The sequence below is a fragment of the Heterodontus francisci genome, chromosome 36, assembly GCF_036365525.1.
Source record: "Heterodontus francisci isolate sHetFra1 chromosome 36, sHetFra1.hap1, whole genome shotgun sequence".
In the NCBI taxonomy this organism is placed as follows: domain Eukaryota; kingdom Metazoa; phylum Chordata; class Chondrichthyes; order Heterodontiformes; family Heterodontidae; genus Heterodontus; species Heterodontus francisci.
The window spans coordinates 49730094-49744070 of record NC_090406.1 but is presented as its reverse complement, the minus strand read 5'-3'; the positions used below and the strand labels follow the sequence as shown (position 1 = coordinate 49744070).

Here is a 13977-nt window from a genome sequence, read left to right as displayed (position 1 = left end):
TAAACGTTGAGGTGGTGGCCCCGCCCACCAGCTGAAAAGTTGGGGACGAGCCCGCCTCCATCAGGCCTGGAAGCCATCCTGCTGTTTTTGCGAGGCTCAGGCCCTTAGTTGGCCTCGGTCAGGACTTCCACCCCTCAGAGGCAGGAAGTTCCACCTCCAAGAGCTGCCAGCCAATCAGAGGGCTGGCAGCTCCTCAGGCTCAGCAGCGCCATGGGTGGCCACTGCTGAAACTGCACCCAGTAAGAAGAGGACGATGGACGTCGCCCTTCAAAGAGGTAAGTGGGGGTTGGGCCTCACCAGGAAAAATCGGCCAGGCCATGACAAGGTGGGGGTGGGTCAGAGATCAGGGCAGGGGGAGTAGTTTTAGTGGGGGTGGCCCATGCTGCTGGGGGCATTCCGTGGGGCACTGCGTGCCTGATCAGGAGGAACCCCCCCCCCACCCCCGAGCCTGCAAGGAGGCCGCCATGTATTACTAGGCGACCTCCTCAGGTGCCAAAGTGCCCATACGCTAACGGTAAAATACCGGCAGTGGTGGGAAGTGGCCCTTGTGGCAATTTATTGGCCACTTAAGGGCCTCAATTGGCCTGGGGCAGGCAGGCCATTTGCCACCTCCCTCGCTCCTGATAAAATAGCTGCAGGGGCAGGTAGGCAATGGGCAGGGAACCCCCTGCCTACCATATGATTTTACGCCGTCCCCACCCCCTCAGCCTCCTAGCTCACTCCCGGGAGGGGATTTAAATTCCGGCTGTGACGTCAACCCAGTTACTGCATGGAAGTGGAATCTACAACTCACTTCCAGCCTGCAGTGAGAGCAACCCCAAGGAATTTCAAAGCCTTCAGACTCTTTTAGAAATGAGAAGAAAAATACTTAAATCTCCTTAAAAAGAACACTTAACAACTTAAGTAAACATCTCCCAGACACACCCCACCCACACTCAATGTTGCACAGTTAAACTACCAGATGACTGATAACCTCGCAATTCAAAATAAAAACAAAAATGGCTGTTGCCAATAGCTAAAGTTCAAAGGTTAGCAGATTTTCATGTAACCTAAAAAGGGCCAAAGGTTGCTGTGGTTAGTGAAGATTGCTCACTCTGCATTGTTAGAGGATGTTGTCATTCCAATATATCTCTGAGACCCAGGCTGTGAAGAGCATGTCACAATCCCCAGCCTGACTGCACTCTAAAGAATAAATCCTCACTGTCTCAACTCAATCCAGTGTCTCATTAAAATCAGAACTTCATTGTAGGAGTTTTCTCTGTTACATTCTGCCCATTCCTTCAGTCAATTGCTATAAAGAGGGCCCCCATCTGCAGAATTCACATTTTGGGGGAGGGTGGGGAGAATTCTTTCATAGCGCAGGGTTGAAACAGGCCCTTCGGCCCACCGAGTCTGTGCCGAACATCAACCACCCATTTATACTAATCCTACACTAATCCCATATTCCTACCAAACATCCCCACCTGTCCCTATATTTCCCTACCACCTACCTATACTAGTGACAATTTATAATGGCCAATTTACCTATCAACCTGCAAGTCTTTTTGGCTTGTGGGAGGAAACCGGAGCACCCGGAGAAAACCCACGCAGACACAGGGAGAACTTGCAAACTCCACACAGGCAGTACCCAGAATTGAACCCGGGTCCCTGGAGCTGTGAGGCTGCGGTGCTAACCACTGCGCCACTGTGCCGCCCTCATTACTTGTCATTAATGCAAGTGTGACAGTGAAGATCTGAGCTGCAGGCTGCAGAGATTATCTGTTGTGGAGTCCACAGTGTAATGAGGAGCTGCCACCATGCACTCAGTTCTTTTTATGTTGTCTGATGCAACATAAATGAGATGCGTGGAGTCCAGGTTGTTGAAGATTTCAAACAGCTTTATTAACAGCTAACTATTATATACAGTACAAAGCTCACGATTTACAGAACTTGCCTCTTGGTGTTACAGTTGCAGAGTGCTGCAGGCTCCTAGTCACATGACTGCCTACTGGGCCATAGCTCATTAGCAGACTAAGATCTTAAAGGGACATCACTCTTAAACACAATCACACAACAATTATCTGTTGTGGAGTTCACTGTAAAATACCAACACCAGGCCGATTAGAAACTGTTTCGGGACAACCTCGAAATGAACACAGCCCCAGAGAGTGGGCAAATATTCAAAAATACAATGGAGAGAAAGGAACTAGATAGACACCTTACACTAGGATTGGGAACTAGGGGAATGGTTTCATATACATTATACATACATTTAGGGAAAGCAAAAATGAATACACAATGTAACCAAACAAATTAAAGATAATAGACTGAGACACAGAGAGGCAAACCAGCTGGAGTCAGTAAATCCTGAGAATTGGAGAGGGAGGGGAGGGAAAGAGGGAGTGTGACAGAGGGGAATGGAGACTGCAAGATTAAGTGGAGTGAGAGAGGGATGCGAGAGAGAATGAGATGGAGTAAGAAAGAGCTGGTGACAGCATGAGAGAGTGAAGTAGTGTAAGAGAGAGAGAGAAAGAAGAGGATGGCAGTGCAAGAGGGAGCGGCAGAGAGGGAGAAGAAGGCCTTGAACCCCACAGCCCCCTGAGATCTCTGTGCTCCTCGAATTCTGGCCTCTTACACATCCTCGATTTTAATTGTTCCACTATTGGTGATCTTGCCTTCAGCTGGCAAGGTCTGGAGCTCTGGAATTCCCTAACCTTCTCCGATTCTGTACCTCTCTCTCCCCCTTCAAGATGCTTCTTAAAACCAGCTCTTTAACCAAGTATTTGGTAACCTGCTCAAGGGGTCGAATGGTCTACTCCTACTCCTATTCCTTATGTTCTTATTATAAGCCACCCCACCATGTTAGAGTAGGCAAAAAAATAGGTTTCCAGGGCCCTCGGCTGAAACACCTGGCTCACTGGCTTCAGGAAAACCATATCTATATGTGGCCTAACAGAAAGTCCTTAAAGGAACTACTGTAGGCCATAACCAACAAGGGAAGTGTTTAACATATACTCATCTGAATGTGGAGACAGGAGGAGCAGGAAACAGCATTTTCAAAGACTGGGTATCGCTGCCAGACACACATGCCCCCTACGCCCCAATCAGCACTCGTCCCAATCACTCCCTCCCAATCACTGCCCTAATTACCCTCCATCTTCCCCCGATCACACCCTAATCATACCCTATCATCTCAATCAACCCCCATCATCCCCCATTACCCCAATCAGCCCCCCAATCACCCCCGTCAACCTCCCAATCACTGCCCCATTACCCCAATTACTTCCTGCCGATCACCCCACCCCCACCTCCCACAATCCATCCCTCTAATCTATGTTCTCTTCAATGCCTTACCTGAGGACCACCACTAGTGTCACAGGGACACAGAATCAGAGGAAGCCTATTCTACCATTACAGCCGCTCATGGCTGAACTATGTCTTAACTCGTCTTGCTTCCGTAAATCCTTGTATTACAAAAAATGTTGAAATGTTCAATTGATTTCCAGCCCCAACAGCTTTTAGGAATCCAGATAATACCAGATTTCCACTAGCCTTCATTTGAAGAAGATCAAATGGCCTAGCTCTCATTTCATGGGTATGTCCCCTCGTTCTGGACTCCTGCACCAAAGGAAATAATTTCTCCCTCTCTATCCTATCAAATCTTTTAATCATTGTAAATATCTCAATTCATGCACTCCTTCAATTTTCAAGCAAATACGAACATACATACGAGCATATGAATTAGGAGCAGGAGTAGGCCAATCAGCCCTTCGAGCCTGCTCCATCGTTCAATAAGTTCATGGCTGAACTGATTACTCCACATTCCCACCTACCCCCGAGAACCTTCCACCCCCTTGCTTATCAAGAATCTATCTACCTCTGCCTTAAAAATATTCAAAGACTCTGCTTCCACCGCCTTTTGAGGAAGAGAATTCCAAAGACTCACGACTCTCTGAGAGAAAATATTTCTCCTCATCTCTGTCTTAAATGGGCGACCCCTTATTTTTAAACAGTGACCCCTAGTTCTAGATTCTCCTACAAGGTGAAACATCCTTTCTACATTCACCCAGCCAAGACCGCTCAGGATCTTATATGTTTCAATCAAGTCGCTTCTTACTGTTCTAAATTCCAGCGGATACATGCCTAGCCTGTCGAATCTTACCTCGTAAGACAACCCGCCCATTCCAGGTATTAGTCTAGTAAACCTTCTTTGAAAGGACTTCCAACGCATTTACACCCTTCCTTATATAAAGAGACCAATACTGAGCACAGTACTCCAGATGTGGTCTCACTAATGCCCTGCAAAACTGTAGCATAACCTCATTACTTCTATATTCAATTCCCCTCACAATAAATGATAACATTCTATTAGCTTTCCTAATTACGTGCTGTACCTGCACACTAACCTTTTGTGATTCATGCACTAGGACACCCAGATCCCTCCGCATCTCAGAGCTCTGCAATCTCTCACCATTTAGATAATATGCTTCTTTTTTATTCTTCCTGCCAAAGTGGACAATTTCCCACTTTCCCACATTATAGTCCATTTGCCAGATCTTTGCCCGCTCACTTAACCTATCTATATCACTTTGTAGCCTCCTTATGTCCTCTTCACAACCTACATTCCTACCTATCTTTGTGTCATCAGCAAATTTAGCAACCATACCTTCGGTCCCTTCATCTAAGTCATTTATATAAATTGTAAAAAGTTGAGGCCCCAGCACAGATCCCTGTGGCATACCACTCATTACATCTTGCCAACCAGAAAATGACCCATTTATGCCTACTCTCTGTTTCCTGTTAGCTAGCCAATCTTCTATCCATGCCAGTATGTTACCCCCTACACCATGAGCTTTTATTTTCTGCAATAACCTGACAAGCTGACTTTATACAACCCGTCCTCATAATTTAACCCTTTGATCCCCAGTATCATTCTGATGAATCTGCACGACAACCCCTCCAAGGCCAGTATATTCTTCCTGAGGTGCGGTGTCCAGAACTGAATGGAGTATTCCAGTTGGGGTCTAACCAGAGCTTTATATAATTGTAGCTTACTTTTCAGTGCTCTTTACCAGCAAGCTGCCTGGGGACACCCATCAAGCTGCCTGGGGACACCCAGTAAGCTTCCTGGGGACACCCAGCAAGCTGCCTGGGGACACCCAGCAAGCTTCCTGAAGCTCACCAGCTCAATGGTAATGAAGCGTGAGGCCCACAATTATGTACAGCTCAGGTGTGGGAATCGAACCTGTGTCCCCGTTTCTCAGTCACTGTCTCTACCAGATGAATGCTGAGAGTGGAGTCATTATTGAGGAAACCTTATGTTGGAAGAAGGATCCAAACTTAGAAAGAAAAAGAAAGGACTCGACTTTATATTGCATCTTATATGACATCAGGACACCCCAAAGTGCTTTTCAACCAATGAAGTAGTTTTGAGTGTAGTCACATTTGTAAAGCAGAAAATGAGGCAATCATTTTGTCCACAGCAAGATCCCACAAACCGTCATGACCAGAAATGAAAACGAGAAACGCTGGAAATACCCAGCAGGTCTGGCAGCATCTGTGGAGAGAGAAGCAGAGATAATGTTTCAGGCCCTTAAACATTAACTCTGCCAGACCTGCTGATTATTTCCAGAGTTTCTTGTTTTTATTTCAGATTTCCAGCATCCGCAGTATTTTGCTTTTAGTCATGACCGGATAATCTGTTTCGTGATGTTTGTTGAGGAATGTACATCACACTGGACACTGAGAAGCACTCAAAATAGGGACAGGGGAGCTTTGACTCATGGACAAGCACACACAAGTCCCTTTGAAGTTCAACACTTCCCAGACTCTCACCATTTAAGAAATACTCTATATTTCTGTTTTTCCTACTAAAGTGGATAACCTCACATTTTTCCACATTGTATTCCATCTGCCAAATCTTTGCCCACTCGCTTAGCCTCTCCAAATCCCCTTGAAGCATCTTTGCATCTTCTTCACTACTCACACTTCCACCTAGCTTTGTGTCATCTGCAAACTTGGAAATATTACATTTAATCCCACATCCAAATCATTGATATAGATTGTGAATAGCTGGGGCCCAAACACTAATCCTTGCAGTAGCCCACGAGTCACAGCCTGCCAATCCGAAAATGACCCGTTTATTCCTACTCTCTGTTTTCTGTCCGTTAACCAGTTCTCAGTCCATGCCAGTATATTCCCCCCAATCCCATGTGCCCTAATTTTGTTTACCAACCTCTTGTGTGGGACCTTATCGAAAGCTTTCTGAAAATCTAAATATACCACATCCACTGGTTCCCTCTTATCTATTCTGCTAGCTACATCCTCAAAAAAATCCCAGGTTTGATAAACATGATTTCCCTTTCATAAATCCATGTTGACTCTGACCATGCCTACTATTATTTTCTAAGTGTCCAGTTATCACATCCTTTATTATAGATTCTAGCATTTTCCCTATGACTCATCTTAGGCTAGCAGGTCTGTAGTTCCCTGTTTTCTGTCTCCCTCCTCTTTGAAATAGTGGGGTTACATTTACAATAAGGGGCAGGCCACTTAGGACTGCGATGAGAAGAAATTTCTTCACTCAGAAGGTGGTTAATCTTTGAAATTCTCTACCTCAGAGGGCTGTGGAGGCTCAATCATTGTGTATGTTCAAGACAGAGAATGATAGATTTCTAGATATTAAGGATATCAGGGATATGGGGATAGTGCGGGAAAATGATGTTGAGGTAGAGGATCAGCCATGATCTAGTTGAATGGTGGAGCAGGTTCGAGGGGCCGAATGACCTCCTCCTGCTGCTATTTTCTATGCTCCTATGTTTCCGGTGCTGTTGTCGGGGTCCATAGACTTTGCGGCATCCAGTTAACTCAGCCGTTTCTTGATATCACATGGAGTGAATCAAATTGTCTGAAGACTGGCATCTGTATTGCTGAGGACCTCAGGAGGAGGCCCAGATAGATCATCCACTCGGCACTTCTGGCTGAAGATGGATGCAGGTACTTCAGCCTTGTCTTTTGCTCTTGCAAGCTGGGCTGCCTCATTGAGGATGGGGATATTTGTGGAGCCTCCTCCTCCTGGTAGTTGTTTAGTTGTCCACCACCATTCACGACTGAATGTGACAGTACTGCAGAAATTTGATTGATCCGTTCGTTGTGGGATCGCTTAGCTCTGTCTATCGCTTGCTACTTCTGCTGTTTAGCATGCAAGTACTCCTGTGTTGTGGCTTCACCAGGTTGGCACCTCATTTTTAGATATGCCTGGTGCTGCTCCTGGCATGCTCTCCTACACTCTTTATTGAACCAGGGTTAGCCCTCTGGCTTGATGGTAATGGTAGAGTGAGGGGTATGCCAGGCCATGAGGTTACAGATTGTGGTTGAGTACAATTCTGCTGCTGCTGATGGCCCACAGCGCCTCATGGATGCCCAGTTTTGAGCTGCTAGGTCTGTTCTGAACCTATCCCATGTGACATGGTGCTGGTGCCATATAACATGAAAGAGGGTGTGCTCAGTGTAAAGATGGGACTTTGTCTCCACAAGGACTGTGCGGTAGTCATTCCTACCAATACTGTCATGGATAGATGTATCTGCGGCAGATAGATTGGTGAGGACAAGATCAAGTAGGTTTTTGCTCATGTTGGTTCTCTGGTATAATGGGCAGACATGTGTCAAATGAAATTTTATGCAGAGAAATGTGAAGCGAGACAGTTTGGTAGGAAGAATGAGGTGAGGCAATATAAAAGGGTGCTAGTATAAAGGGGGTGCAGGAACAGAGAAATCTGGGGCTATTTGTGCACAAATCATTGAAAATGGCATGGCAGGTTGAGAAAGGGTCAATAAATGTTACAGCCACATGGAGTTACATGGGTGGTACCCACTGTTCAACTCCCCACCTGACCTCAGCAAGTATATTTGTTTAAGTATTTGAATTTAGCCCCTTGGTATTTTGTTTTTCAAATAACTAGACAGCGACAGGTTTCCTTGTAGGTTTTGAAAACAGAAAGTCAATTGTTTATTGATCAATGCACCTTATTGTCACAATCGCATCCACTCACACATTCACTCACATGCATTCACTCGCACACAGTCACACAAGAAGAAACAGATAGAGAAGCGAAGGAGGAAAATGGTTTTTAGTGCGGGAAAAAGGTTGAATTCTCTTGTGACTCAAGTTCTAGATGGTTGCAGGCCTGAAATGATTGTAGATTTCTCTCTTGATTGAAGGTTCTGTTGAAGATGGTGGCTCACTTCCAGCTCTCTCTGCTGTATCATGTAGATGCCAGATATTTTCAGCAGGGTATGTGCTTTCTGACTTGCTGGAATGCCAGCAGTTACAAGTAGCTTCACCTTCTGAGTCAGTCTCTCTCTCTCTCTGGCTGTCTTTGTTTTTATGTAAACACTCTGGTTTCTTCCCCTTGGTGATTACACAATGGCCCAGGATGTAGCTACTTCACACTTCCTTGGTTTCAGAAAAAGACATTCAGTTCTGGAATGTTCTCAGGATAGGTGTAAGATGGGTTTCATTAGCACCTTTTGGCTTTGAAGATTTGTCCTTTGCCTTGTCAGACTGTTTGAATACACAAAAGGCTAATCCTCTTTTTCTTTGGTGACCATTATGGACCATTGTTCACTTTTTAAAAATAAAGTTTCATTTTTTAAAGACAAAGTCCATTTTTTCATAACTCTTCAGAGTTAGCCCATGAATGTTGTATCATCACACATCCGGTGTACGAGACATAAGGCATAAGGAATCCTGGGCTTTACAAATAGAGGCATAGAATTCAAAAGCAAGCAAGTTTTGATGGACTTTTATAAAACTCTGATTTGGTCTCAATTGGAGTGTTATATCCAATTCTGGGCACCGCAATTTAGGAAGAATGTCACACCTTTAGAGATGCTGAGGAAAGATTTACAAGAATGGTTCCAGGGATGAGGCAATTCAGCATGCAGATAGATTGGAGAAGCCGGGATTGTTCCCCTTAAAAAAGAGGAGGTTGAGAGGAGATTTGATAGAGGCATTCAAAATCATGAGGGTCCTAGGCAGAGTCGACAGAGAGAAACTGTTCCCAAACAGATAGGGAGACTCTTGTCTCCTGTCACACAGAGAGAGAGGGTCCTGTCCCCTGTCACAGGAATAGAGAGGGTCCTGTCCCCTGTCACACAGAGAGAGAGGGCCCTGTCCCCTCTCACAGAGAGAGAGAGAGTCCAGTCCCCTGTCGCAGGAAGAGAGAGGGTCCTGTCCCCTGTCACACTGATAGAGAGGGCCATGTCCCCCGTCACAGGAAGAGAGAGGGTCCTGTCCCCTGTTGCACAGAGAGGGTCCTGTCCCCTGTCACAGGAAGAGAGAGGGTCCTGTCCCCTGTTGCACAGAGAGCGAGGGTCCTGTCCCCTGTTGCACAGAGACAGAGAGTCCTGTCCCCTGTCACAGAGAGAGAGAGAGTCCTGTCCCCAGTCACAGAGAGAGAGAGACAGTTCTGTCCCCTGTCGCACAGAGAGCGAGGGTCCTGTCCCCTGTTGCACAGAGACAGAGAGTCCTGTCCCCTGTCACAGAGAGAGAGAGAGTCCTGTCCCCAGTCACAGAGAGAGAGAGACAGTTCTGTCCCCTGTCACAGAGAGAGAGGGTCCAGTCCCCTGTCACACAGAGAGAGAGAGTCCTGTCCCCTGTCGCAGGAAGAGAGAGGGTCCTGTCCCCTGTCACACTGATAGAGAGGGCCATGTCCCCTGTCACAGAGAGAGAGAGAGAGTCCTGTCCCCTGTCACAGAGAGAGAGAGGGTCCTGTCCCTTGTCACAGAGAGAGAGAGAGAGTTCTGTCCCCTGTCACACAGAGAGAGGGTCCTGTCCCCTGTCACAGAGAGAGATAAAGGGTCCTGTCCCTTGTCACAGAGAGAGAGAGAGAGAGAGAGTTCTGTCCCCTGTCACAGAGAGAGAGAGAGAGAGTTCTGTCCCCTGTCACAGAGAGAGAGGGTCCAGTCCCCTGTCACACAGAGAGAGAGAGTCCTGTCCCCTGTCGCAGGAAGAGAGAGGGTCCTGTCCCCTGTCACACTGATAGAGAGGGCCATGTCCCCTGTCACAGAGAGAGAGAGAGAGTCCTGTCCCCTGTCACAGAGAGAGAGAGGGTCCTGTCCCTTGTCACAGAGAGAGAGAGAGAGTTCTGTCCCCTGTCACACAGAGAGAGGGTCCTGTCCCCTGTCACAGAGAGAGATAGAGGGTCCTGTCCCTTGTCACAGAGAGAGAGAGAGAGTTCGGTCCCCTGTCACAGAGAGAGAGGGTCCTGTCCCCTGTCACAGAGAGAGAGAGAGGGTCCTGTCCTCTATCACACATAGAGATAAAGTCCTGTCCCCTGTCACACAGAGAGAGAGAGTCCTGTCCCCTGTTGCAGAAAGAGAGACGGTCCTGTCCCCTGTCACAGAGAGAGAGGGTCCTGTCCCCTGTCACACACAGAGAGAGAGAGAGTCCTGTCCCCTGTCACAGAGAGAAAGAGGGTCCTGTCCCCTGTCACAGACAGAGAGGGTCCTGTCCCCTGTCACACAGAGAGACAGAGTCCTGTCCCCTGTCACAGAGAGAGAGAGAGAGTCCTGTCCCCTGTCACAGAGAGAGAGAGGGTCCTGTCCCCTGTCACAGACAGAGAGGGTCCTGTCCCCTGTCACACAGAGAGACAGAGTCCTGTCCCCTGTCACACAGAGAGAGAGAGTCCTGTCCCCTGTCACACAGAGAGACAGAGTCCTGTCCCCTGTCACAGAGAGGGAGGGTCCTGTCCCCTGTCACACACAGAGAGAGAGAGGGTCCTGTCCCCTGTCACACAGGGAGAGAGAGGGTCCTGTCCCAGGTCACAGAGAGAGAGGGTCCTGTCCCCTGTCACACAGAGAGACAGAGTACTGTCCCCTGTCAGAGAGAGAGGGTCCTGTCCTCTGTCACAGAGAGAGAGGGTCCTGTCCCCTGTCACACAGAGAGACAGAGTCCTGTCCCCTGTCACAGAGAGAGAGGGTCCTGTCCCCTGTCACACAGAGAGAGAGAGTCCTGTCCCCTGTCGCACAGAGAGACGGTCCTGTCCCCTGTCACACAGAGAGAGAGAGTACTGTCCCCTGTCACAGAGAGAGGGTCCTGTCCTCTGTCACAGAGAGAGAGGGTCCTGTCCCCTGTCACAGAGAGAGGGTCCTGTCGCCTGTCACAGAGAGAGGGCCCTGTCCCCTTTCACGCAGAGAGAGAGGGTCCTGTCCCCTGTCACAGAGAGAGGGTCCTGTCCCCTGTCACAGAGAGAGAGAGAGAGTCCTGTCCTCTGTCACAGAGAGAGAGAGAGTCCTGTCCCCTGTCACAGAGAGAGGGTCCTGTCCCCTGTCACAGAGAGAGAGAGAGAGTCCTGTCCTCTGTCACAGACAGAGAGGGTCCTGTCCCCTGTCACAGAGAGAGAGAGAGTCCTGTCCTCTGTCACAGAGAGAGAGAGAGTCCTGTCCCCTGTCACAGAGAGAGGGTCCTGTCCCCTGTCACAGGGAGAGAGAGAGAGAGTCCTGTCCCCTGTCACAGACAGAGAGGGTCCTGTCCCCTGTCACACAGAGAGAGAGAGAGGGTCCTGTCCCCTGTCACACAGGGAGAGAGAGGGTCCTGTCCCGTGTCACAGAGAGAGAGAGTCCTGTCCCCTGTCACACAGAGAGACAGATTACTGTCCCCTGTCACAGAGAGAGAAGGTCCTGTCCTCTGTCACAGAGAGAGAGGGTCCTGTCCCCTGTCACACAGAGAGAGAGAGTCCTGTCCCCTGTCGCACAGAGAGACGGTCCTGTCCCCTGTCACACAGAGAGAGAGAGTCCTGTCCCCTGTCACAGAGAGAGAGGGTCCTGTCCCCTTTCACACAGAGAGAGAGGGTCCTGTCCCCTTTCACACAGAGAGACAGAGTCCTGTCCCCTGTCACAGAGAGAGAGGGTCCTGTCCCCTTTCACACAGAGAGACAGAGTCCTGTCCCCTGTCACAGAGAGAGAGGGTCCTGTCCCCTTTCACACAGAGAGACAGAGTCCTGTCCCCTGTCACAGAGAGAGAGGGTCCTGTCCCCTTTCACACAGAGAGACAGAGTCCTGTCCCCTGTCACAGAGAGAGAGGGTCTTGTCCCCTTTCACACAGAGAGACAGAGTCCTGTCCCCTGTCACAGAGAGAGAGGGTCCTGTCCCCTTTCACACAGAGAGACAGAGTCCTGTCCTCTGTCACAGAGAGAGTGGGTCCTGTCCCCTTTCACACAGAGAGACAGAGTCCTGTCCCCTGTCACAGAGAGAGAGGGTCCTGTCCCCTTTCACACAGAGAGACAGAGTCCTGTCGCCTGTCACAGAGAGAGAGGGTCCTGTCCCCTTTCACACAGAGAGACAGAGTACTGTCCCCTGTCACAGAGAGAGAGGGTCCTGTCCTCTGTCACAGAGAGAGAGGGTCCTGTCCCCTGTCACACAGAGAGACAGAGTACTGTCCCCTGTCACAGAGAGAGAGGGTCCTGTCCTCTGTCACAGAGAGAGAGGGTCCTGTCCCCTGTCACACAGAGAGACAGAGTACTGTCCCCTGACACAGAGAGAGAGGGTCCTGTCGCCTGTCACAGAGAGAGGGTCCTGTCCTCTGTCACAGAGAGAGAGGGTCCTGTCTCCTGTCACAGAGAGAGGGTCCTGTCCCCTGTCACAGAGCAAGAGAGAGAGTAATGTCCTCTGTCACAGAGAGAGAGAGGGTCCGGTCCCCTGTCACAGAGAGAGAGGGTCCTGTCCCCTGTCACAGAGAGAGGGTCCTGTCCCCTGTCACAGAGAGAGAGAGAGGGTCCTGTCTTCTGTCACAGAGAGAGAGAGAGTCCTGTCCCCTGTCACAGAGAGAGGGTCCTGTCCCCTGTCACAGAGAGAGGGTCCTGTCCCCTGTCACAGAGAGAGAGAGAGGGTCCTGTCCCCTGTCACAGAGAGAGAGAGAGGGTCCTGTCCTCTGTCACAGAGAGAGGGTCCTGTCCCCTGTCACAGAGAGAGAGAGAGAGAGTCCTGTCCCCTGTCACAGAGAGAGAGGGTCCTGTCCCCTGTCACAGAGAGAGAGAGAGGGTCCTGTCCTCTGTCACAGAGAGAGAGAGAGTCCTGTCCCCTGTCACAGAGAGAGGGTCCTGTCCCCTGTCACAGAGAGAGAGAGAGGGTCCTGTCCTCTGTCACAGAGAGAGAGGGTCCTGTCCCCTGTCACAGAGAGAGAGAGAGCCCTGTCCCCTGTCACAGAGAGAGGGTCCTGTCCCCTGTCACAGAGAGAGAGAGAGGGTCCTGTCCCCTGTCACAGAGAGAGGGTCCTGTCCCCTGTCACAGAGAGAGAGAGAGGGTCCTGTCCTCTGTCACAGAGAGAGAGAGTCCTGTCCCCTGTCACAGAGAGAGAGAGAGGGTCCTGTCCTCTGTCACAGAGAGAGAGGGTCCTGTCCCCTGTCACAGAGACAGGGTCCTGTCCCCTGTCACAGAGAGAGAGAGAGGGTCCTGTCCTCTGTCACAGAGAGAGAGGGTCCTGTCCTCTGTCACAGAGAGAGGGTCCTGTCCCCTGTCACAGAGAGAGAGAGAGGGTCCTGTCCCCTGTCACAGAGAGAGGGTCCTGTCCCCTGTCACAGAGAGAGAGTCCTGTCCTCTGTCACAGAGAGAGAGAGAGTCCTGTCCTCTGTCACAGAGAGAGAGAGAGTCCTGTCCTCTGTCACAGAGAGAGAGAGAGAGTCCTGTCCTCTGTCACAGAGAGAGAGAGTCCTGTCCTCTGTCACAGAGAGAGAGAGAGTCCTGTCCTCTGTCACAGAGAGAGAGAGTCCTGTCCTCTGTCACAGAGAGAGAGAGAGAGTCCTGTCCCGTCACAGAGAGAGAGAGAGGGTCCTGTCCTCTGTCACAGAGAGAGAGAGAGGGTCCTGTCCCCTGTCACAGAGAGAGAGAGAGTCCTGTCCCCTGTCACAGAGAGAGAGAGAGAGTCCTGTCCTCTGTCACAGAGAGAGAGAGAGGGTCCTGTCCTCTGTCACAGAGAGAGAGAGAGGGTCCTGTCCTCTG

General features: G+C 49.6%; 1 protein-coding gene across 1 annotated transcript in view; it reads left to right on the top strand.

Moving 5' to 3' along the window:
* Window positions 1-203: 203 nt before the first annotated feature.
* LOC137351806 (tropomyosin alpha-4 chain) overlaps window positions 204-13977 on the top strand; it is a 252254-nt gene continuing 238480 nt past the window's right edge. Inside the window, exon 1 of the mRNA XM_068016661.1 lies at window positions 204-275. The gene's annotated coding sequence lies outside the window, so the exon portion shown is untranslated. The remainder of the gene's footprint in view (window positions 276-13977) is intronic.